The sequence below is a fragment of the Salmo salar genome, unplaced genomic scaffold (assembly GCF_905237065.1).
Source record: "Salmo salar unplaced genomic scaffold, Ssal_v3.1, whole genome shotgun sequence".
Classification (NCBI taxonomy): Eukaryota; Metazoa; Chordata; class Actinopteri; order Salmoniformes; family Salmonidae; genus Salmo; species Salmo salar.
The window spans coordinates 27,560-55,118 of NW_025547616.1; positions in this window are offsets into that span (position 1 = coordinate 27,560).

A 27,559-nucleotide genomic window follows, 5' to 3' on the forward strand; every position below is an offset into this window, starting at 1 on the left:
ACCATTTCCAATAACAGAGGTTACAACAAAACAGGCTAACCTCTCACCATTACCAATAACAGAGGCTACAACAAAACATGCTAACCTCTCACCATTACCAACAACAGAGGATACAACAAAACATACTAACCTCTCACCGTTTCCAATAACAGAGGGGGTATGATCCTTGTGCCTCTGTAACTTTCTCATTCATCATCATTCTTGAATCATTCTTATTCTTACTGACAATACAAGTGAAGTGACTCCAAAATGACAGGATATTATTCACCAATCAGTTTCTATTAGGAAAAACATTAACTAAAATACAATCAAAACAAACTGCAAATGAATTCAACAAGTTAGTAGAATCACAAGCTTGATGTAATCACTGCAGGCATGGAATATGGGACCAAATACTAAACTTATGGCTACTTTAATACAATATAAGTGAATTTGTCCAAATAATTAAGACTTCTTCAAATGGTAGAACTACAGTGCCTTGCAAAAGTATTCATCCCCCTTGGCGTTTTTCCCATTTTGTTGCATTACAACATGTAATTTAAATTGATTTTATTTGGATTTCATGTAATGGACAAACACAAAATAGTCCAAATTGGTCAAGAGAAATAAAAAAAATGACTTGTTTAAAAAATAAAGTTAAAAACAGAAAAGTGGTGCGTGCATATGTATTCACCCCCTTTGCTATGAAGCCCATAAATAATATCTGGTGCAACCAATTACCTTCAGAAGTCACATCATTAGTTAAATAAACTCCACATGTGTGCAATCTAAGTGTCACATGATCTGTCATATGATCTCAGTGTATATACACCTGTTCTGAAAGGCCCCAGAGTCTACAACACCACTAAGCAAGGGGCACCACCAAGCAAGCGGTACCATGAAGACCAAGGAGCTCTCCAAACAGGTCAGGGACAAAGTTGTGGAGAAGTACAGATCAGGGTTGGGTTATAAAAAAATATCAGAAACTTTGAACATCCCACGGAGCACCATTAAATCCATTATTAAAAAATGGAAAGAATATGGCACCACAACAAACCTACCAAGAGAGGGCCGCCCACCAAAACTCACAGACCAGGCAAGGGGGGCATTAACCTGTTTAGGATAGGGGGCAGTATTTTCACGGCCGGATAAAAAACGTACCCGATTTAATCTGGTTATTACTCCTGCCCAGAAACTAGAATATGCATATAATTAGTAGATGTGGATAGAAAACACCCTAAAGTTTCTAAAACTGTTTGAATGGTGTCTGTGAGTATAACAGAACTCATATGGCAGGCCAAAACCTGAGAAGATTCCATACAGGAAGTGCCCTCTCTGACCATTTCTTGTCTTTCTATAGCCTCTTTATGGAAAATAGAGGATCTCTGCTGTAACGTGACACTTTCTAAGGCTCCCATAGGCTCTCAGAAGGCGCCAGAACGGGGAATGATGACTCTGCAGTCCCTGGGCGAAAAACAGTAGCGCATTTGGAAAGTGGTCGCTCTGAGAACAATGACACGGGCGCGCGCATGCATGTGAAGACTCCATTTTCAACTGTCAGTGTTTCAACGAAAACACTGACAGGTCTCCCGGTCGGAATATTATCGCTATTTTACGAGAAAAATTGCATAAAAGTTGATTTTAAACAGCGTTTGACATGCTTCGAAGTACGGTAATGGAATATTTTGACATTTTTTGTCACGATATGCGCCGGCGCTTCACCCTTCGGATAGTGTCTTGAACGCAAGAACAAAACGCAGCAATTTGGATATAACTATGGATTATTTGGAACCAAAACAACATTGGGTGTTGAAGTAGAAGTCCTGGGAGTGCATTCTGACGAAGAACAGCAAAGGTAATCCAATTTTTCTTATAGTAAATCTGAGTTTGGTGAGTGCCAAACTTGGTGGGTGTCAAAACATCTAGCCATGATGGCCGGGCTATCTACTCAGAATATTGCAAAATGTGCTTTCACCGAAAAGCTATTTTAAAATCGGACACCGCAATTGCATAAAGGAGTTCTCTATCTATAATTCTTAAAATAATTGTTATGTTTTTTGTGAACGTTTATCGTGAGTAATTTAGTAAATTCACCGGAAGTGTTCGGTGGGTATGCTAGTTCTGAACGTCACATGCTAATGTACAAAGCTGGTTTTTGATATAAATATGAACTTGATTGAACAAAACATGCATGTATTGTATAACATAATGTCCTAGGAGTGTCATCTGATGAAGATCATCAAAGGTTAGTGCTGCATTTAGCTGTCTTCTGGGGTTTTGTGACATTATATGCTAGCTTGAAAAATGGGTGTCTGATTATTTCTGGCTGGGTACTCTGCTGACATAATCTAATGTTTTGCTTTCGTTTTAAAGCCTTTTTGAAATCGAACAGTGTGGTTAGATTAACGAGAGTCTTGTCTTTAAAATGCTGTAAAATAGTCATATGTTTGAGAAATTGAAGTAATAGCATTTCTAAGGTATTTGAATATCGCGCCACAGGATTCAACTGGCTGTTACGTAGGTGGGACGATTTGGTGCCACCTGCCCTATCTCCCTAATCATGGCATGCAATTTTTCAATGACCGACATGTGTCTGTTTATAATGTATCATTTGATGTTTCATTTAAGAGAGTCAAATGTTTTTTTTTTCAAAATGCTTTATGTATATCTGTCTCATTCTCTGAGAAATCAGTAGTACTGCTAGGTTTAATACAGTAATAATATATATCTGTCTCATTCTCAGAGAAATCAGTAGTACTGCTAGGTTTAATACAGTAATAATATATATCTGTCTCATTCTCTGAGAAATCAGTAGTACTGCTAGGTTTTACACAGTAATAATATATATCTGCCTCTCAGAGAAATCAGTAGTACTGCTAGATTTAACACAGTAATAATATATATCTGCCTCTCAGAGAAATCAGTAGTACTGCTAGATTTAACACAGTAATAATATATATCTGTCTCACTCTCAGAGAAATCAGTAGTACTGCTAGGTTTAACACAGTAATAATATATATCTGCCTCACTCTCCGAGAAATCAGTAGTACTGCTAGATTTAACACAGTAATAATATATATCTGCCTCTCAGAGAAATCAGTAGTACTGCTAGGTTTTACACAGTAATAATATATATCTGCCTCTCAGAGAAATCAGTAGTACTGCTAGATTTAACACAGTAATAATATATATCTGTCTCACTCTCAGAGAAATCAGTAGTACTGCTAGGTTTAACACAGTAATAATATATATCTGCCTCACTCTCCGAGAAATCAGTAGTACTGCTAGGTTTAATACAGTAATAATATATATCTGCCTCTCAGAGAAATCAGTAGTACACCATAATTTGCAAATAAATTAATTAAAAATCCTACAATGTGATTTTCTGGATTTTTTTTCTCATTTTGTCTGTCATAGTTGACGTGTACCTATGATGAAAATTACAGGCCTCTCATCTTTTTAAGTGGGAGAACTTGCACAATTGGTCGCTGACTAAATACTTTTTTGCCCCACTGTATCTTCTTGCTTGGAAAATGGCTGTGTGGTTATTTTTGTCTATGTACTCTCCTAACATAATCTAATGTTTTGCTTTCACTGTAAAGCCTTTTTGAAATCGGACAATGTGGTTACATTAAGGAGAAGTGTATCTTTAAAATGGTGTAAAATAGTCGTATGTTTGAGAAATTGAAAGTATGATATTTTTGCTATTTTTGCCGTTAACGGGATCCTATCTCGAAGGGGTCCTCAACAGGTTTTAAGTTATATTTTGCTAATTGTAGGCCACTGTCTGTAATTTGTGTCAATATATGTCATGATGTGTATCCTAACATGAACACAATGATGTGCCAAATCTGGGATTTAGTGCATTTTTATTGGGTAAGCATTAGAATAAGCCTCCTTAATACTTGCAGCCATAGGTGATAATAGAAGCTGATCCGTGGTCAGTATGTGAACTAATTATAATGTTAAGGAAAGATTTGAATGGAGAAACTGATCTGAGAGTAGAGCTCCCTTTCTTTCCATCCTATCAGTATTGATACATGCTCCACCAGACGTGATACCTTGTAGTGCTGCTGATCCAGTTTCTACTGGTCTGACTGAGGATATGAACTCTGACCTGTCCATCAGACGTGATACCTTGTAGTGCTGCTGATCCAGTTTCTACTGGTCTGACTGAGGATATGAACTCTGACCTGTCCACCAGACGTGATACCTTGTAGTGCTGCTGATCCAGTTTCTACTGGTCTGACTGAGGATATGAACTCTGACCTGTTCACCAGACGTGATACCTTGTAGTGCTGCTGATCCAGTTTCTACTGGTCTGACTGAGGATATGAACTCTGACCTGTCCACCAGACGTGATACCTTGTAGTGCTGCTGATCCAGTTTCTACTGGTCTGACTGAGGATATGAACTCTGACCTGTCCACCAGACGTGATACCTTGTAGTGCTGCTGATCCAGTTTCTACTGGTCTGACTGAGGATATGAACTCTGACCTGTCCACCAGACATTATACCTTGTAGTGCTGCTGATCCAGTTTCTGCTGGTCTGCCTGCGGATATGGAGCTCTGCCCTGTTCACCAGACTTGCTACGTTGACTTTATACCTTGTAAATTAAAAAAGGAAATAGTAACACTACATAACAATAATTACGCTATAAGGAGTACCAGTACTGAGTCAATGTGCAGGGGTACCAGGTAGTTGAGGTATTAATGAGACTATAAGGAGTACCAGTACTGAGTCAATGTGCAGGGGTACCAGGTAGTTGAGGTAATAATGAGACTATAAGGAGTACCAGTACTGAGTCAATGTGCAGGGGTACCAGGTAGTTGAGGTAATAATGAGACTATAAGGAGTACCAATACAATGTGCAGGGGTACCAGGTAGTTGAGGTAATAATGAGACTATAAGGAGTACCAGTACTGAGTCAATGTGCAGGGGTACCAGGTAGTTGAGGTAATTGAGGGAATATCCACATGTAGGTAGGGGTAAAAGTGACTAGGCAATCAGGATAGATAGGGGCGGAAGGGTAGCCTAGTGGTTAGAGTGTTGAGCTAGTAACTGAAAGGTTGCAAGTTCAAATCCCCGAGCTGAAAAGGTACAAAACTGTCGTCTTGCCCCTGAATAAGGCAGTTAACCCACTGTTCCTAAGCTGTCATTGAAAATAAGAATTTGTTCTTAGCTGACTTGCCTAGTTAACCTGTTAGGGCTAGGGGGCAGTATTGACACGGCTGGATAAAAAAACATACCCGATTTAATCTGGTTACCACTCCTACCCAGTAACTAGAATATGCATATACTTATTACATATGGATAGAAAACACCCAAAACTGTTTGAATGGTGTCTGTGAGTATAACAGAACTCATTTGGCAGGCAAAACCCTGAGACATTTTCTGACAGGAAGTGGATACCTGATGTGTTGTATTACCTTTAAACCCATCCCATTGAAAAACACAGGGGCTGAGGAATATTTTGGCACTTCCTATTGCTTCCACTAGATGTCACCAGCCTTTACAAAGTGTTTTGAGTCTTCTGGAGGGAGATCTGACCGAACAAGAGCCATGGAACGATGATGGCCCATTAGACACCTGGCGCGCGAGTTCATGTTGGGTACCCTCGTTCCAATACGTTATAAAAGAGTATGCATTCGTCCACCTTGAATATTATTCATGTTCTGGTTAAAAAAGGCCCTAATGATTTATGCTATACAACGTTTGACATGTTTGAACGAACGTAAATATATTTTTTCCCCTCGTTCATGACGAGAAGTCCGGCTGGCTTAGATCATGTGCTAACAAGACGGAGATTTTTGGACATAAATGATGAGCTTTTTTGAACAAAACTACATTCGTTATGGACCTGTGATACCTGGAAGTGACATCTGATGAAGAGAATCAAAGGTAATGGATTATTTACATAGTATTTTCGATTTTAGATCTCCCCAACATGACGTCTAGTCTGTATCGCAACGCGTATTTTTCTGGGCGCAGTGCTCAGATTATTGCAAAGTGTGATTTCCCAGTAAGGTTATTTTTAAATCTGGCAAGTTGATTGCGTTCAAGAGATGTAAATCTATAATTCTTTAGATGACAATATAATATTTTACCAATGTTTTCTAATTTTAATTATTTAATTTGTGGTGCTGACTTGACTGCCGGTTATTGGAGGGAAACGATTTCCTCAACATCAATGCCATAGTAAAACGCTGTTTTTGGATATAAATATGAACTTGATAGAACTAAAAATGCATGCATTGTCTAACATAATGTCCTAGGAGTGTCATCTGATGGAGATTGTAAAAGGTTAGTGCATCATTTTAGCTGGTTTTATGGTTTTGGTGACCCTGTCTTTGAATTGACAAAACATTACACACATCTCTTGTAAATGTACTGTCCTAACATAACTCTAAATTTATGCTTTCGCCGTAAAACCTTTTTGAAATCGTAAAACGTGGTTAGATTAACCTGTTAGGGCTAGGGGGCAGCATTGACACGGCTGGATAAAAAACATACCCGATTTAATCTGGTTACCACTCCTACCCAGTAACTAGAATATGCATATACTTATTACATATGGATAGAAAACACCCTAAATTTTCTAAAACTGTTTGAATGGTGTCTGTGAGTATAACAGAACTCAAATGGCAGGTCAAAACCTGAGAGATTCCTTTACAGGAAGTGGCCTGTCTGACCATTTGTTGAACTTCTTTTCCATCTCTATCATTTACTAAGGATCTCTGCTCTAACGTGACACTTCCCACGTCGTCCATAGGCGCTCAGAGCCCGGGAAAAAACAGAATGTCGTCATTCCAGCCCCAGGCTGAAACACATTATCGCCTTTCTCAAGTGGCCGATCAAGAGACACTAGCTTATGCGCGTGACCCCGACCGCCCCCGCCTTTGGGATTTTTTCCTCTGTTTGCCGAAAAGGAGATTCCCTGTCGGAATATTATCGCTTTTCTACGAGAAAAATGTCGTAAAAATTGATTTTAAACAGCGGTTGACATGCTTCGAAGTACGGTAATGGAATACTTAGAATTTTATTGTCACGAATTGCGCCATGCGCGTGACACTTCTTTACTATTTCGGATAGTGTCTGGAACGCACGAACAAAACGCCGCTATTCGGATATAACGATGGATTATTTTGGACCAAACCAACATTTGTTATTGAAGTAGCAGTCCTGGGTGTGTATTCTGACGAAGACAACAAAAGGTAATGAAACTTTTATAATAGTAAATATGATTATGGTGAGTGCTAAACTTGCCGGGTGTCTAAATAAGCGAGCCCGTGATGCCTGGGCTATGTACTTAGAATATTGCAAAATGTGCTTTCACCAAAAAGCTATTTTAAAATCGGACATATCGAGTGCATAGAGGAGGTCTGTATCTATAATTCTTAAAATAATTGTTATGCTTTTTGTGAACGTTTATCGTGAGTAATTTAGTAAAATGTTAGCGAATTCCCCGGAAGTTTGCGGGGGGTATGCTAGTTCTGAACGTCACATGCTAATGTAAAAAGCTGGTTTTTGATATAAATATGAACTTGATTGAACAAAACATGCATGTATTGTATAACATAATGTCCTAGGGTTGTCATCTGATGAAGATCATCAAAGGTGAGTGCTGCATTTAGCTGTCTTCTGGGTTTTGGTGACATTATATGCTGGCTTGAAAAATGGGTGTCTGATTATTTCTGGCTTGGTACTCTGCTGACATAATCTAATGTTTTGCTTTCGTTGTAAAGCCTTTTTGAAATCGGACAGTGTGGTTAGATTAACGAGAGTCTTGTCTTTAAATGGCTGTAAAATAGTCATATGTTTGAGAAATTGAAGTAATAGGATTTTTAAGGTTTTGAAAATCGCGCCACAGGATAGCAGTGGCTGTTACGTAGGTGGGACGAATTCGTCCCGCCTAGCCTAGAGAGGTTAAGGAGATGTTTATCTTTCAAAGGGTGTAAAATAGTTGTATGTTTGAAAAATTTGAATTTTGACATTTATTTGGATTCAAATTTGCCGCTCTTGAAATGCACCTGCTGTTGATGGAGTGCACCACGGGTGGGACGCTTGCGTCCCACCTAGCCCATAGAGGTTAATGGTGTCTGTGAGTATAACAGAACTCATATGGCAGGCAAAAACCTGAGAAGATTTCATGCAGGAAGTGGCCTGTCTGACAAGGTGTCGTTCTTCTTGTCTCTGTTTATTGAAGACTGAGGATCTTAGCTGTAACGTGACACTTCCTACGGCTCCCATAGGCTCTCAGAGCCCGGGAAAAAGCTGAACGATATCGAGGTAGCCTCTGGCTGAAACACATTATCGCCTTTGCCTAGTGGCCGATCAGAGGACAAAGGGCTTAGGCGCGTGCCCGAGCTCGACCCAGTGATTTATTTTCTTTCGTCTGTTTACCTAATTGCAGATTCCCGGTCGGAATATTATCGCTTTTTTACGAGAAAAATTGCATAAAAATTGATTTTAAACAGCGGTTGACATGCTTCGAAGTACGGTAATTAAATATTTAGAAATCTTTTGTCACGAAATGCGCCGCTGTTGGAACATAACTATGGATTATTTTGGACCAAACCAACATTTGTTATTGAAGTAGAAGTCCTGGGAGTGCATTCTGACGAAGACAGCAAGGGTAATCAAACTTTTCTAATAGTAAATCGGAGTTTGGTAAAGGCTAAACTTGCTGGGTGTCTAAATAGCTAGCCCTTTGATGCCGGGCTATCTACTTAGAATATTGCAAAATGTGCTTTCACCGAAAAGCTATTTTAAAATCGGACATATCGAGTGCATAGAGGAGGTCTGTATCTATAATTCTTAAAATAATTGTTATGCTTTTTGTGAACATTTATCATGAGTAATTTAGTAAATTGTTAGTAAATTCGCCGGACGTTTGTGGGGGTATGCTAGTTCTGAACGTCACATGCTAATGTAAAAAGCTGGTTTTTGATATAAATATGAACTTGATTGAACAAAACATGCATGTATTGAATAACATAATGTCCTAGGGTTGTCATCTGATGAAGATCATCAAAGGTTAGTGCTGCATTTAGCTGTCTTCTGGGTTTATGTGACATTATATGCTAGCTTGAAAAATGGGTGTCTGATTATTTCTGGCTGGGTACTCTGCTGACATAATCTAATGTTTTGCTTTCGTTGTAAAGCCTTTTTGAAATCAGACAGTGTGGTTAGATTAACAAGAGTCTTGTCTTTAAAATGGTGTAAAATAGTCATATGTTTGAGAAATTGAAGTAATAGCATTTCTAAGGTATTTGAATAACGCGCCACAGGATTCCACTGGCTGTTACGTAGGTGGGACGATTTCGTCCCACCTACCCTAGAGAGGATAAACCGCAGCCGTCGACACAGCAGTTCTTAAAATTGGATGTAAACATAGACAACGCTGTATTAAATTTGTCAGTCTAGAGCACCAGTGAAAGGGATTTCGAAATGGGAGAAGTTAGGAGCAATTTATATAAGGACGGTATTTGGTATCATGATAAGTTACCAATACTACCTAAGTCATTGTTTAGAGATGCGGCAAGATTGACACATGGGCAGAGCCATGTGTCAACAGGGGGGATAGTAGAGCAGGTTCGGGGAACACTTTGTGGCCTATTGGATAACGAACAACTTAAAAAAACATTTTTATAATAGATAAGCATATTAAATGGGAAGAAGTGGTCACAACTTACTGGGTGGACACGATTAGGGTAGTTGGTTTACTAGGATCTCTCTCTTAAATAATGGATTACATTTTAGCTGATCAGGTAAACCATAGAGAATGCCAGTTAGGGAGGCCAGAACAGGTAGACATAGAAGTTGAAGATACACTAACAGAACACATGGTTAACCAAACCCCTATGTCCGAGACTTTGTGTCCAACAGGTGAATTACAGGAGAAGATGATTCACTCAATCCAACCAGGAGACTGGGTGTGGATCCAGTCCCTGAGGAGAAAAGAACTGGAAGCAGCCACGGTGGGAGGGCCCATACCAAGTGTTCCTGGTAATAGCCTTCGTGGTGAGAATAGCTGAAAGAGCTACCTGGGTTCATATCACACATTGCGGGAGGGTAAGACACACTGACACTGTCGAACAATCCCAGAGTTAGGAGAAGAACCGAATACCAATAAGGTTCGGGGGTTACCTCTCTAACGAAGATTCCCTAACTCGCCCGATCCTCACTGTGTGCGTTCATAGAAGTGAAAGTGTGGGTTGGCCTCTAGCCAGTGATATATTCTCCGGGAGGGGGTGGGGCTTTACAGGGGTACTGGTCAGTCTGAGCTGTCTGATTTTGGGAGCCATATTCCTAATACACCATGAACCACTCGAGAAGTCAGAAAGTTGTAACTTGACCCATAGTGTAGAAGATGAGGAGTTTATATGGCCTAGGTACAAAAGGTCACTCGATCTGGATAAAAAGGAAGTGAGAGTAGAGTTAGGGAAGGATCTCAATAGAGTTCTATGCAGACCAAATGGGGTCCCTAACCTCCTGGCAGTCTAGGACTCGGACTTCATGGGGAAGATATCTGTGTAGATCCCGGTGTAACTCATGGAATCAGGTCATAGCTCACACAGAGAGAGAAGGCTATGTCAATCCACACACCCAATATAGAAACAGATGGAGTATAGTGAAGGCCAGGGTTTTTGACTGCAATCCAGAGCAAGGGAAGTATTGCTTGAAGATAGGAATGACCATTAAAAGCATAAAGAAAGAGGATTTAGGGTTATGGTATGTTGGCCTTGACTAGACCATTGTCGACACTGCGGTACCATTCCAAGTAGTAGAGGTTAGGACAGGAGATAGTTCTACCGCCAGCCAGAATACCAGTAGTACCCCTGATAAAACGGACATTACCGTGTAGTCATCCAGAGCCAAGGACCGGTGAGGATAGTTCAGACGAAAGATCTTAAGGAAGTGATTGAGGTGGAGACTTGGTTTGGGGATTCCAACCTATGGCTGGAATGGATTCAGTATACAGCTAGATCAGTAGCTAAAGAAGAAGGTTATGCCTGAGCAACAGCCAAACTTCAGTTGACAACCATCCCCTTTCTACTCGATGGAATTAATTTACCAAGGGGAATGGCCTGAATGGTAAAGCTGTTCATGAAGGCAAGGAAGCCAGACAGTTGCACTGATCTGCATTATCTGTATCCTATGTGCCCATTAGATCCAGACTTCCCCCTGTCACAGTCGCAGGAGGAGACTATTATTGTGTGGCTCGACACAACACACACGGATGGAACGTAGGGGAAGTAAGAACATGCAATAGGACAGAGAATGTTACAACTGATGAGACAATGAGGGACCTGACTGGGTGGTTGAGTTCCGAGGACTTTAGTAAGATAAAAAGGCCGAGAGCGGATGTCTGGTGGTTGTGTGGAGGTATGAAGCTGTGGCCAAACCTGCCTGCAAATTGGACTGGTATTTGTGCATTGGTACAGTTAGGCATGCCCTTCACCCTTATACAACACAAAGACCTAGTGCCAGGTGAAAGAGAGGGGAGGAGTGCTCCGTCAGGGTCCTTTGACGATAGAATTTACATTGATAGCATTGGGGTTCCAAGGGGGGGTGCCTGATGAGTTTAAAGCTAGGAATCAGATATGGGCTGGATTGGAATCAAGTCTTTTTTGGTGGTCAACTCAATAAAAATGTGGATTGGATAAATTACATTTATTATAACCAACAGCGTTTCATCAACTATACCAGAGAGGCAATTCAAGGGTTAGCAGAACAGACAGCTGCGACCACTTTGATGGTATTGCAGAATAGAATAGCTTTGGATATGCTTCTGGCTGAAAAGGGTGGTGTGTGTGTGATGTTAGGATCTGAATGCTGTACTTTCATCCCTGAGAACATAGCTCCAGATGGATCAGTGACCAAGGCCCTGGCCGGTCTAAACAATTTAACTCAGGAGTTAGCAGAAAATTCCGGGGTGGACACGGCACTCACGGGATGGGTTGATAGTACGTTCGGAAAATGGAAAAAGGTTGTAATCACTGTGTTGTGGGCTGCTTTCACCTGTATGACTGTGTTGATATTATGTGGTTGTTGTTTGGTCCCTTGTGCAAGAGGTCTCATTTCCAGGGCTCTGGAGAGATCGATGACAGAGCAGATGGTGAGATACGGACCGATTCCAAGTTCAGACCAGTGGGATGACAAATACCTACCGCCAAGCCTGGTGGAGGATTCATTCAATTACGAGGAGCCCATGTTAGACGAGACCATCTTTAATGTTTAGGAAGACTGTTTCTCTAAATGAAGGTCATAGCAAAAATCCTAATCCGAAGAGTTATGACTGGACATAGGCTTAGAAGAGTCATTGATAAGTATGTAATGAAAATACATGTATTTGTTTTCTTTGATCTAGTTTGATTTTGTGTGACATTTCTGAATCCAATAAAAATAGATGTGTTATAGTGTATGTGAAATATTTAGCCAATAGGGTTGATTGTAATGGAAATACTATGATTAAAGGTTTGACTAAATGATTTCACCCTGAAAAGGTATAACCGAGTGATTATAAGATGAATGTACTAATGTGTGTGTGTCGGAAAAGTTGAAGCTTAACCTCTCTAGGGTTTGTTGGACGAAATCGTCCCACCTACTCAACAGCCAGTGGAATCCCGTGGCGCGTTATTCAAATACCTTAGAAATGCTATTACTTCAATTTCTCAAACATATGACTATTTTACACAATTTTAAAGACAAGACTCGTTAATCTAACCACACTGTCTGATTTAAAAAAGGCTTTACAACGAAAGCAAAACATTAGATTATGTCAGCAGAGTACCCAGCCAGAAATAATCAGACACCCATTTTTCAAGCTAGCATATAATGTCACAAAAAACAAAACCACAGCTAAATGCAGCACTAACCTTTGATGATCTTCATCAGATGACACTCCTAGGACATTATGTTATACAATACATGCATGTTTTGTTCAATCAAGTTCATATTTATATCAAAAAACAGCTTTTTACATTAGCATGTGACGTTCAGAACTAGCATACCCACCGAAAAGCATAACAATTATTTTAAGAATTATAAATACAGAACTCCTTTATGCAATCGCTATGTCCGATTTTAAAATAGCTTTTCGGTGAAAGCACATTTTGCAATATTCTGAGTAGATAGCTCGCCATCACGGGCTAGCTATTTTGACACCCACCAAGTTTGGCCCTCACCAAACTCAGATTTACTATAAGAAAAATTGGATTACCATTGCTGTTCTTCATCAGAATGCACTCCCAGGACTTCTACTTCAATAACAAATGTTGGTTTGGTTCCAAATAATCCATAGTTATATCCAAATAGCGGCATTTTGTTGTGCGTTCAAGACACTATCCGAAGAGTTACGAAGGGTGACGTGCCCGGTGCTTTTCGTGACAAAATTTTTTAAAATATTCCATTACCGTACTTCGAAGCATGTCAAACGCTGTTTAAAATCAATTTTTATGCGATTTTTCTCGTAAAAAAGCGATAATATTCCAACTGGGAGTCGTTGTTTTCGTTCAAAGACTGAAAATAAAAACATGGGGTCTTCTCTGCACGCGCCCCCAGTCTCATTGTTCTCAGATCGACCACTATCCAAATGCGCTACTGTTTTTCAGCCATGGCCTGCAAAGTCATTATTCACCGTTCCGCCACCTTCTGAGAGCCTATGGGAGCTGTAGGAAGTGTCACGTTACAGCAGAGATCCTCCGTTTTCAATAAAGAGAGTGTAGAAGGCCAAGAAATGGTCAGAGAGGGCACTTCCTGTAAGGAATCTTCTCAGGTTTTGGCCTGCCAAATGAGTTCTGTTGTACTCACAGACACCATTCAAACAGTTTTAGAAACTTTGGAGTGTTTTCTATCCAAAGCTAATAATTATATGCATATTCTAGTTTCTGGGCAGGAGTAATAATCAGATTAAATCGGGTACTTTTTTTTATCCGGCCGTGAAAATACTGCCCACCATCCATAACAAGTTAACAAGCGATGACCACTCCACTACCATTGTCAACTACCTCCTCACATGAACTGGAAGCCACGTCTCATGTGGCCCACTCATCCACTGGCACATTGAATGTTTCCTCTCCAAGCACTGTGAGGGAACCCCTGTCAATTTTCTCTCATTACTTTATGTAGAGTCAATCACAAAGACATTATTACACATCTATGATTTTACTCCTTGCTTGGACTAACTCATTCTTAGCTCTTTTGTCTCACTGTGTAGTGTGTTGTGTTATTGTCTTCCCAGTCAAATCCTGTCCTGCACTGGTCAAGCCTCTGAACACCTCAACTCATGCCTCATACCCTCATTCAATCACTGCTGTGATCCCTTCCCAAAACTGGTGTAAGTAGCCCTCTCATTCCTATTCCCCATAATATTGTACTATAAGTGTCTTTATTAAATGCTTTAGGTTAAAAAAATGACTCTTCGACGATTTTTGAAAAACATTTTGACGTCTCTGTGGGTCTCCCATCCTCCTCAACAACAGAAATGTCTAATAACGTCTAATACAATTCATCATTAATAATTCTGCAAGTTTTCTGTGTTCAGAAGCCTGATTCTACTCACTGTGGTAGTATGGAAGTGTTGAGCTGTATTATTTGGCCTGTGGTCCTGTTGTCCCCAGTCCCAGTGGTGAAGATAATGTCTTAATTGAGCTTCTTGTCTGTGACTGAGATACGTAATCTGCACATTTACTAAAACGTCAGCTCTCATCTCTCCCAATGTTCTCAATGTCAAACGATGAAGGCCGGGTAGTTTTTTTTCATGATTGCAACACAGGTCATTTTAGTTGGTTGGCCCTCGCTACATATTCGTCGCCAGACCCACTGGCTCCAGGTCATCTACAAGTCTATGCTAGGTAAAGCTCCGCCTTATCTCAGCTCACTGGTCACGATAACAACACCCACCCATAGCACGCGCTCCAGCGGGTACATCTCACTGGTCATCCCCAAAGCCAACACCTCCTTTGGCTTTGAATTGCAAAAATCGCTGAAGCCGGAGACTTATATTTCCCTCACTAACTTTAAACATCAGCTATCTGAGCAGCTAACCGATCGCTGCAGCTGTACATAGTCCATCTGTAAATAGCCCACCCAATCTACCTACCTCATCCCCATACTGTTTTTATTTACTTTACTGCTCTTTTGCACACCAGTATCACTACTTACACATCATCATCTGCTCATCTATCACTCCAGTGTTAATCTGATAAATTATGATTACTTTGCTACTACGGCCTTTTTATTGCCTTACCCCCTCACGCCATTTGCACACACTGTATATAGACTTTCTTTTTATATTGTGTCATTGACTGTACGCTTGTTTATTCCAGGTAACTCTGTGTTGGTGTTTCGGTCGCACTGCTTTGCTTTATTCTTGGCCAGGTCGCAGTTGTAAATGAGAACTTGTTCTCAACTGGCCTACCTGGTTAAATAAATATTAAATAAAAAAAATAAAAAGATCCTATATCATAATGAATCAGATTACATGGAGAGGGGGGGACCTGATCCTACATCATAATGAATCAGATTACATGGAGAGGGGGGACCTGATCCTAGATCATAATGAATCAGATTACATGGAGAGGGGGGGACCTTATCCTAGATCATAATGAATCACATTACATGGAGAGGGGGGACCTGATCCTAGATAATAATGAATCAGATTACATGGAGAGGGGGGACCTGATGCTAGATCATAATGAATCAGATTACATGGAGAGGGGGGGGACCTGATCCTAGATCATAATGAATCAGATTACATGGACAAGGTGGGACCTGATCCTATATCATAATTAATCAGATTACATGGAGAGGGGGGACCTGATCCTAGATCATAATGAATCAGATTACATGGAGAGGGGGGGACCTGATCCTAGATCGTAATTAATCAGATTACATGGAGAACCGTATATGTATAATATAGCCTACTATTTTTTAATATTTAATATGCCATAAACTATTGTTTTTTTAAAAAGTTTCATTAATTCATTGTAATTAACTTAATCATTATGACACACCCCTCTCTATTGTCATTGGTTGCACTAATTGCACTGTTTGTCTAGATAACCTGGTTCAAGTATTGATGACATCACCCTGAAGAAGGCACAGTGATGCTGAAATGTTGGTAAATAACCAATAAATTATTGGGAGTTTATATATGGAGTGTGGGATTCTCTTTATTTTGATAGTTTATAACTCTTATGTATGTGCCATCTTTTTGTGTTTTTCAGGCAGCCTGGGAAAGAACTGAAAAAACTCACTAAAGAGTCAAGACAGAGACACCAGAAAGACCCAAGAAGACTTGGACGCAGCATCAGAGGACAGAGAGGGATGTTCAGAACTCACTCAGTCTGGTCAGTTGGTGAGGGTAGACTTGGAGGCTGCTTACCTGACACAAAGTCTTTCCTTTTCATCTCCTCTTCCCTACCTTCCCTGACATGGAGGAAGTCCCCCCTCCTCTCCCCTACCTTCCCTATACCCCCTCCTCTCCCCTACCTTCCCCATAACCCCCTCCTCTCCCCTACCTTCCCTATACCTCCCCTGTCCCCTATTATGTTGGACCATCATGTTTATTTGTTTGAATCTTGTCTTTGTTTGTGATTAGGTTAGCCTGTTAGGGCTAGGGGGCAGCATTGACACGGCTGGATAAAAAACATACCCGATTTAATCTGGTTACCACTCCTACTCAGTAACTAGAATATGCATATACTTATTACATATGGATAGAAAACACCCTAAATTTTCTAAAACTGTTTGAATGGTGTCTGTGAGTATAACAGAACTCAAATGGCAGGTCAAAACCTGAGAGATTCCTTTACAGGAAGTGGCCTGTCTGACCATTTCTGGAACTTCTTTGCCATCTCTATCATTTACTAAGGATCTCTGCTCTAACGTGACACTTCCCACGGCTCCAATAGGCTCTCATAGCCCGGGAAAAAGAGAATGTCGTCATTCCAGCCCCAGGCTGAAACACATTATCGCCTTTCTCAAGTGGCCCATCAAGAGACACTAGCTTATGCGCGTGACCCCGACCGCCCCCGCCTTTGGGATTTTTTCCTCTGTTTGCCGAAAAGGAGATTCCCTGTCGGAATATTATCGCTTTTCTACGAGAAAAATGACGTAAAAATTGATTTTAAACAGCGGTTGACATGCTTCGACGTACGGCAATGGAATACTTTGAATTTTATTGTCAGGAATTGCGCCAAGCGCGCGACACTTCTTTACTATTTCGGATAGTGTCTGGAACGCATCGAACAAAACGCCGCTATTCGGATATAACGATGGATTATTTTGGACCAAACCAACATTTGTTATTGAAGTAGACGTCCTGGGTGTGCATTCTGACGAAGACAACAAAAGGTAATGACATTTTTATAATAGTAAATATGATTATGGTGAGTGCTAAACTTGCCGGGTGTCTAAATAGCGAGCCCGTGATGCCTGGGCTATGTACTTAGAATATTGCAAAATGTGCTTTCACCAAAAAGCTATTTTAAAATCGGACATATCGAGTGCATAGAGGAGGTCTGTATCTATAATTCTTAAAATAATTGTTATGCTTTTTGTGAACGTTTATCGTGAGTAATTTAGTAAAATGTTAGCGAATTCCCCGTAAGTTTGCGGGGGTATGCTAGTTCTGAACGTCACATGCTAATGTAAAAAGCTGGTTTTTGATATAAATATGAACTTGATTGAACAAAACATGCATGTATTGTATAACATAATGTCCTAGGGTTGTCATCTGATGAAGATCATCAAAGGTGAGTGCTGCATTTAGCTGTCTTCTGGGTTTTGGTGACATTATATGCTGGCTTGAAAAATGGGTGTCTGATTATTTCTGGCTTGGTACTCTGCTGACATAATCTAATGTTTTGCTTTCGTTGTAAAGCCTTTTTGAAATCGGACAGTGTGGTTAGATTAACGAGAGTCTTATCTTTAAATGGCTGTAAAATAGTCATATGTTTGAGAAATTGAAGTAATATGATTTTGAAGATTTTGAAAATCGCGCCACAGGATGGCAGTGGCTGTTACGTAGGTGGGACGAATTCGTCCCGCCGGTCCCATAGAGGTTAGAAGAGAATGACTCCTCAACCCAAGAGGCCCTGGAGCAGCTGTGATCAGGTTAGAAGAGAATGACTCCTCAACCCAAGAGGCCCTGGAGCAGCTGTGATCAGATTAGAAGAGAATGACTCCTCAACCCAAGAGGCCCTGGAGCAGCTGTGATCAGATTAGAAGAGAATGACTCCTCAACCCAAGAGGCCCTGGAGCGCTGTGATCAGGTTAGAAGAGAATGACTCCTCAACCCAAGAGGCCCTGGAGCAGCTGTGATCAGGTTAGAAGAGAATGACTCCTCAACCCAAGATGCCCTGGAGCAGCTGTGAGAGAGCAGCAGTGTGGAAGCATTTGGGGAAATTTAAAGAAGGTTTCCTGGAAAAGAGGATTGACTGTTATGTAAAGGGTCAGAGCCACTGAGTGGACAAAATATTAAGGATACCTTCCTAATATTGAGTTACGCCTGGTCAGTTTGTCATGGAAAGAAAGGTGTCCTTAGCCTGTTTGGGATAGGGGGCAGTATTTTCACGTCCGGATAAAAAACGTACCCGATTTAATCTGGTTACCACTCCTACCCAGTAACTAGAATATGCATATACTTATTACATATGGATAGAAAACACCCTAAAGTTTCTAAAACTGTTTGAATGGTGTCTGTGAGTATAACAGAACTCCTATGGCAGGCAAAAACCTGAGAAGGTTTCATGCAGGAAGTGGCCTGTCTGACAAGGTGTTGTTGTTCTTGCTTCTGTGTATTGAAGAGTCAGGATCTTAGCTGTAACGTGACATTTACTAGGGCTCCAATAGGCTCTCAGAGCCCGGGAAAAACCTGAACGATGACGAGGCAGCGTCAGGCTGAAACACATTATCGCCTTTTCCAAGTGGCCCATCAGAGGACAATGGAATTAGGCGCGTGCCCGAGTCGACCCCATGCTGTATTTTCTTTCGGCTGTTTACCTAATTGCAGATTCCCGGTTGGAATATTATCGCTTTTTTATGAGAAAAATGGCATAAAAATTGATTTTAAACAGCGGTTGACATGCTTCGAAGTACGGTAATGAAATATTTAGAAATCTTTTGTCACGAAATGCGCCGTGCGCGTGACCCTTATTTACCATTCGGATAGTGTCCTGAACGCACAAACAAAACGCCGCTGTTGGAACATAACTATGGATTATTTTGGACCAAACCAACATTTGTTATTGAAGTAGCAGTCCTGGGTGTGCATTCTGACGAAGAACAGGAAAGGTAATCAAACTTTTGTAATAGTAAATCTGATTTTGGTGAAGGCTAAACTTGCTGGGTGTCTAAATAGCTAGCCCTGTGATGCCGGGCTATCTACTTAGAATATTGCAAAATGTGCTTTCACCGAAAAGCTATTTTAAAATCGGACATATCGAGTGCATAGAGGAGTTCTGTATCTATAATTCTTAAAATAATTGTTATGCTTTTTGTGAACGTTTATCGTGAGAAATTTAGTAAATTGTTAGTGAATTTGTCGGAAGTTTGCGGGGGGTATGCTAGTTCTGAACGTCACATGCTAATGTAAAAAGCTGGTTTTTGATATAAATATGAACTTCATTGAACAAAACATGCATGTATTGTATAACATAATGTCCTAGGGTTGTCATCTGATGAAGATCATCAAAGGTTAGTGCTGCATTTAGCTGTCTTCTGGGTTTTTGTGACATTATATGCTAGCTTGAAAAATGGGTGTCTGATTATTTCTGGCTGGGTACTCTGCTGACATAATCTAATGTTTTGCTTTCGTTGTAATGCCTTTTTGAAATCGGACAGTGTGGTTAGATTAACGAGAGTCTTGTCTTTAAATAGCTGTAAAATAGTCATATGTTTGAGTAATTGAAGTAATAGCATTTCTAAGGCATTTGAAAATCGCACCACAGGATTCAACTGGCTGTTACGTAGGTGGGACGATTTGGTGCCACCTAGCCCAGAGAGGTTAGACCAAGACGCAGCGGGAAAATGTACACTCATCTTCTTTTATTAAAGGACAAGGAAGTAAAAACCAAAACGATGACAAAGAACAGGCCAGTAAGGTACAAAGCTATACACAGCAACAATCTGCCACAAAATCCCATGACAAAACAAACTCCTAATTATAGGACCTTCAATCAGAGGCAACGATAACCAGCTGCCTCCAATTGAAGGTCCAACCCCAATTAACTAAACATAGAACTACAATAGACAAGACAGAACATAGAAATACACTAACATAGAACATAGACTAACAAACCCCAGACCACATAAACCAAACACCCCTCTACCTAAATACATAGCCCGAACCACATAAACCAAACATCCCTCTACCTAAATACATAGCCCGAACCACATAAACCAAACACCCCTCTACCTAAATACATAGCCCGAACCACATAAACCAAACACCCCTCTACCTAAATACATAGCCCGAACCACATAAACCAAACACCCCTCTACCTAAATACATAGCCCGAACCACATAAACCAAACACCCCTCTACCTAAATACATAGCCCGAACCACATAAACCAAACACCCCTCTACCTAAATACATAGCCCGAACCACATAAACCAAACACCCCTCTACCTAAATACATAGCCCGAACCACAGGATGCCTATTTAAAAACACTTTTTCAACATTTCAAGATAGCAGTTAGTTCAGTTTGATCTTATTAAAGACAGCTGTATCATTTTTTTATTCATTTTGACATATTGTTTGGGACCACTTTTTTTGCTCTGTTTGAAGGCTGTCAACTTCTTCTCAGGAAGAGAATCACTTAGCCTTTCGACTAATTTTCAAATGATTGGATGCCTATTTTAAAACACTTTCTCTACATTTCAAGATAGCAGTTAGTTAATTTTGAGCATATCAAAGACAGCTGCAACTTTATTTTATTAATTTTCACAATTGTTTTTTTTTTACCCAAAATTATTCAAAGTCCACAGTCTCTGTCATTGAACTATGTTGAGCTGTGTGCCTGGTTACCCTGAACAGGTTACCAGGTGTGTTTTTTTAAATATAGTTCTTAATGGCTTCAGTGGTGTGCTGGGGTCCATTGCTTGCTAAGGGGGGAACCTCCCACCCGGGTTCAGCCAACAGGAGGCGCACCCAACCCCTCTAGTAAAACTGAATGTCTCTCTCTCTCTCAGGCTATGAAAAAAGTCCCACCTCCCCTCGCTCAGCCATTCTAACAGTGGAAGCCAGGATCTGTGAGAAACTATGATAATAAACTGTGAACAATAATGAAGCCATGTTTGTCTGTGTGAGTGAGGATTTATTATTTAATTGTGTGATAACTTTAATTCTGTGATAACTTTATGTAATACATCCTCTGTTTCCTAACTGAATAAACATTTTAAGATAGCAGTTGGTTCAGTCTGATCATCTCATGTACTGTTGGAACTTTATTTTAATCCTTTTTCACTATTTTTATTTTTTTATGACAAATTCCAGAGCCTCTGTATACATTTTTACACATTTTTTCCCCACTCTCTACTTTGTACAATGACAGAGAAAGTGGGACTCTGTCGTTTTTCTGACAAGTTCTCTCATTGATCTCAGGTTCAGCCACCAGGGGTCCCCCACCCTCCATGAAAACTTTCATAGGCTCTCTTTCACTCAGTAATCATGTAACAAGTCGACAGGCTCCCAGAGGCAGGGCAATCAAAGGCTCCAACTCACTGAAGTGCCCATCAGCCCAGCCATTGTTATTATTCCTACCAGCCGTTCTACAGTGAAGCGGGTTGATTAGTAGGTTGGAACCCCGTTACAACGGACACTTTACAATGACGCAACAATCAGCGTTTGAGCTGGACACACTCATTTAGAACGCTTGTTTAGAACGCTGTTTTAGAACACTCATTTAGAACGCTCGTTTAGAACGCTTGTTTAGAACGCTGTTTTAGAACACTCATTTAGAACGCTCAATTAGAACGCTCGTTTAGAAAGCTCGTTTAGAACCCTCTATAAAACGGACAGTTTCCAATGACGCAACAATCAGCGTTTGAGCTGGACACACTTTTTCAGAAACTATTTACACAAAAACACACACAGTCCTTACAAAGTTTATCTCCTGAATGTGACCAGTTTATTTTTGGATGCAAATGGTTCAGATATTCACAGAAGTATATTTATATATATATATATATATATATATATATCAACCCAGCAGATTGTTACATCTCTGAAAAAGATACTGTAACCTACCTCGGTGTAAAGATCACCAAAAATCTTAAGGCTATGAATGATCTTAATTTGAACCCTGTAACTGAATCTGTCAAAAAAAAAATTATCCTCATGGTTAGGGAGGGATTTAAGTCTTCAAGGAAGGGTGCTTTTATCCAAAGCTGAGGGCCTATCTCGTGCATCCTATCTTTTTTCATCTACTGACATTCCCAAATCCACTTGCTGTACCTTAGATAGGCTTTTGTACAACTTCATATGGAAAAACAAGCCACATAAGATAAAAAAAGATGTTATCACCAACAGGGTTTGTGATGGCGGTCTAAATGTCTTAGATTTCACTCTCTTCAATCAGATATCAAAGGTCAACTGGATTAAAAGGTACATAAAAAATCCTCATAGTTTCTGGAATAGTATACCTCATTTTGTTTTTCAGAAGTTCGGCGGGCTTAATTTTTTACTACAATGTCCATATATTGTGGGTAAAATTCCTGTGAAACTGGCGGTTTTTCACAAGCAGGCTTTAATGTGCTGGGCTTTGTTGTATAAACACAACTTTTCACCTCATAAATGTTTTATTTGGAACAATGGGTCAATATTACATAGAAATAAGATGTTATTTAACCATAAATGGTTCTCGAAAAACATTGTTCTTGTCAGCCAATTGGTTAATAACAGTGGGAATCTATTTACACAGAGAGAATTTATGGAAATATACAACTTTGAGGTTTCAAGCAAGGAATATGACACTGTTATTAAAGCTATACCTAGTGGGATAAAAACTTTACTTCAGAATAATGCATATTTTGGAATATCTCCGATTGTAAGCGATATTCAGGTGAATGGCATTGGTCTACTAGATACGAAATTCAACAATCTTTTAATAAGGGATATTTTCTACAGGAAGTCTATTCCCTCTGCTATATTTTGTTGGGCTTCATCGTTTGATGTAAACTGGCGCCGTGCTTGGCTCACTCCACACAGATTTATGGTGACCAATAAAGTAAAGGAGATCTCCTTTAAGATAATCCATAGATGCTATCCGTGTAATAGCTTGATTTCTAAATATATATTTGACGTTACCAGTGAATGCAGTTTTTGTGAACTAGAAACTGAATCTATTGAACACTTATTCTGTAATTGTTTATATAGTGAAGTGTTTTGGACTGATGTAAAACTATATCTTAGCCGCAAATTGCATACAACCATTGATATTACTAAGTTTGACATATTATTTTACTACACTGATTCCACAATTGAACGTGAGTATGTCATAAATCTCTTTATTTTATTAGGAAAATCTTTTATCCACAAATCAAAATTTATGAAGAAAAAGCCCCTTTTCTTAATTTTTTTATCTGATTTGGAACAGTACGTAGAATCTTTAAAACGTATACAAAACAATTTGTCAAAAAAATGTATTCGATATATGTCTGTATTTGATTTGATATAATATATATATTTTTTTTTCTCTAATTTCTTTGGATTCCCTCTGGCTGTTATGTTATGTTATGTTTATGTTTTGCATGTTACTGTTATTTACAACAAGTTAAATAAAGATCTGTGCAAACTAAAAAACTACAAAAAAAAAAAATAATAGTTAGCGAATACATTACTGTAAACTAAACAAAATAATAAAAATTAAATACTAATCAAATAAAAATAAATATGAATATGAAACTGCCTTAAATACAATGATAGTATGTTTTAAATTCTCACTTAAAATATGCAGTGCTCTATTTGAACGTCTCAATATAATATTATTATTTCATGAAAGGAATGAAAAATAAATTTGTGTGCAACAACAATTGCGTTTCCCTCCAGTCAGCAGACGGCGATGTGCGTCTTTCAGGCGATGCTGCAGCGTGACGTATAATCTAGTGGACGGAACGGATCAACAACAGCGAGTCAGCCACCTTGGTAGCCAACAGCCGAAACATTTAGACTGTTTCTGTGCATATTTGCCTCTGTGTTTTAAATATACTTCTGACATCTAGTTAATTGCCCCCATTTAAATGTTATAGGTACATTGTTAGTCAACTAGCTGGCTTGATAAGTTAGCCTGGCACTAAACTAGTCGCTCATGCTAACTAGCTAGCTAGCTAACATGCCCGAACATGAGCTCCCTAAACTACTCCCCTCCTGTTAAAGAAGAGGAGGTCTGCTGGACGGAGAAAGAAGCTCTGGGGCTGAACATTGTCGTGAAAGAGGAGAAGGAAGAGGAGGCTGTTACAGTAAAAGAAGAGGAGGAAGAGGAAGAGGAGGATGTTACAGTAAAACAAGAAGTAGAGGGTGAGGCTGTTACAGTGAAAGAAGAAGAGAAAGACGTTTCAGTTAAAGAAGAAGATGCGTTCAGAGTGAAAGAGGAGGAGGATGTTACAGTAAAAGAAGAGGAAGAGGTGAAAGAGGAGGATGTAGTTTTTGAAGTGAAGGAGGGGAAACAGGGAGAGAGAACTGTCATATTGACAGAGGAGTCAGGAGATCTGATTACCACCAGTAAGTACTGTCTTAAAAACGGGCTCTAACTGCAAAGGTTTTGAACGAATGTGTTGTTTTAAAGCAGCATGCTACTGAAATTCTATACTTGAAAATGTTGTTCTGTACTCTAGGAATTTATGTTATAATATAATGTTAAAGCTACATTTTAAATCCCTGAATGCTGATTGGCTGACAGCCGTGGTATATCAGGCCGTATACCATGGGTATGACAACATGTATTTTTACTGTTCTGATTACGTTGGTAACCAGTTTATAATAGCAATAAGACACCTCAGTGATAGATGGCCAATATACCACGGCTAAGGGCTGTATCCAGGTACTCTGTGTTGCGTCGTGCATAAGGACAGTCTTTAACCGTGCTATATTGGCCATATACCACACTTCCTCTGGTCTTATTGCTTAACTGTAACATGTGTATACCATCAGAGTCCCTCCCACCACAAAATCACAACTTAATTGTCTCACAGAATGGCAAACAAGTTATAAATGAAACTTTTGATGTGTGTCTATTGTAGGCCTTGTGTGGAGTGTGTATACCAACAAAAAGCAGATTTCTAAATAATGTTGGAGAAATACATAAAATAAGATGCATTATTGACATGAAATGGACATGTGTTATGGGGAGACTGAACATATTAGCAAAAGGACAAGCGTTTTGGGGTGACTGAACATATTAGCAAACGTTTGTAAGTCTACAAAAAAACATAAAATAAAATAGCCATTTCAAGGAAAGGCTGAACTAAAGAATTATCATTTAGAAAGTATGGTAATTATTACTTTAGAGATGAAGTGGGACACCAACAAAATGTTATTTACATTGGATCAAATACAGCCTATAACATGACATTATCTATTATTATAGAGCTCTGTTCAGCCTATAACATGACATTATCTATTATTATAGAGCTCTGATCAGCCTATAACATGACATTATCTATTATTATAGAGCTCTGATCAGCCTATAAACATGACATTATCTATTATTATAGAGCTCTGATCAGCCTGTAAACATGACATTATCTATTATTATAGAGCTCTGTTCAGCCTATAACATGACATTATCTATTATTATAGAGCTCTGATCAGCCTGTAAACATGACATTATCTATTATTATAGAGCTCTGTTCAGCCTATAACATGACATTATCTATTATTATAGAGCTCTGATCAGCCTATAACATGACATTATCTATTATTATAGAGCTCTGATCAGCCTATAAACATGACATTATCTATTATTATAGAGCTCTGATCAGCCTATAACATGACATTATCTATTATTATAGAGCTCTGATCAGCCTATAACATGACATTATCTATTATTATAGAGCTCTGCTCAGCCTATAACATGACATTATCTATTATTATAGAGCTCTGATCAGCCTATAAACATGACATTATCTATTATTAAAGAGCTCTGATCAGCCTATAACATGACATTATCTATTATTATAGAGCTCTGTTCAGCCTATAAACATGACATTATCTATTATTAAAGAGCTCTGATCAGCCTATAAACATGACATTATATATTATTATAGAGCTCTGATCAGCCTATAAACATGACATTATCTATTATTATAGAGCTCTGATCAGCCTATAACATGACATTATCTATTATTATAGAGCTCTGATCAGCCTATAACATGACATTATCTATTATTATAGAGCTCTGTTCAGCCTATAAACATGACATTATCTATTATTAAAGAGCTCTGATCAGCCTATAAACATGACATTATATATTATTATAGAGCTCTGTTCAGCCTATAAACATGACATTATCTATTATTAAAGAGCTCTGATCAGCCTATAAACATGACATTATATATTATTATAGAGCTCTGATCAGCCTATAAACATGACATTATCTATTATTATAGAGCTCTGATCAGCCTATAACATGACATTATCTATTATTATAGAGCTCTGATCAGCCTATAACATGACATTATCTATTATTATAGAGCTCTGATCAGCCTATAAACATGACATTATCTATTATTATAGAGCTCTGATCAGCCTATAAACATGACATTATCTATTATTATAGAGCTCTGATCAGCCTATAAACATGACATTATCTATTATTATAGAGCTCTGATCAGCCTATACACATGACATTATCTATTATTATAGAGTTCTGCTCAGCCTATAAACATGATCTATTATTATAGAGCTCTAATCAGCCTATAAACATGACATTATCTATTATTATAGAGCTCTGTTCAGCCTATAAACATGACATGATCTATTATTATAGAGCTCTGTTCAGCCTATAAACATGACATTATCTATTATTATAGAGCTCTGTTCAGCCTATAAACATGACATTATCTATTATTATAGAGCTCTGCTCAGCCTATAAACATGACATTATCTATTATTATAGAGCTCTGCTCAGCCTATAAACATGATCTATTATTATAGAGGTCTGATCAGCCTATAAACATGACATTATCTATTATTATAGAGCTCTGATCAGCCTATAAACATGACATTATCTATTATTAAAGAGCTCTGATCAGCCTATAAACATGACATTATCTATTATTATAGAGCTCTGATCAGCCTATAAACATGACATTATCTATTATTATAGAGCTCTGATCAGCCTATACACATGACATTATCTATTATTATAGAGCTCTGATCAGCCTATAAACATGACATTATCTATTATTATAGAGCTCTGATCAGCCTGTAAACATGACATTATCTATTATTATAGAGCTCTGATCAGCCTATAAACATGACATTATCTATTATTATAGAGCTCTGTTCAGCCTATAAACATGACATTATCTATTATTATAGAGCTCTGTTCAGCCTATAAACATGAC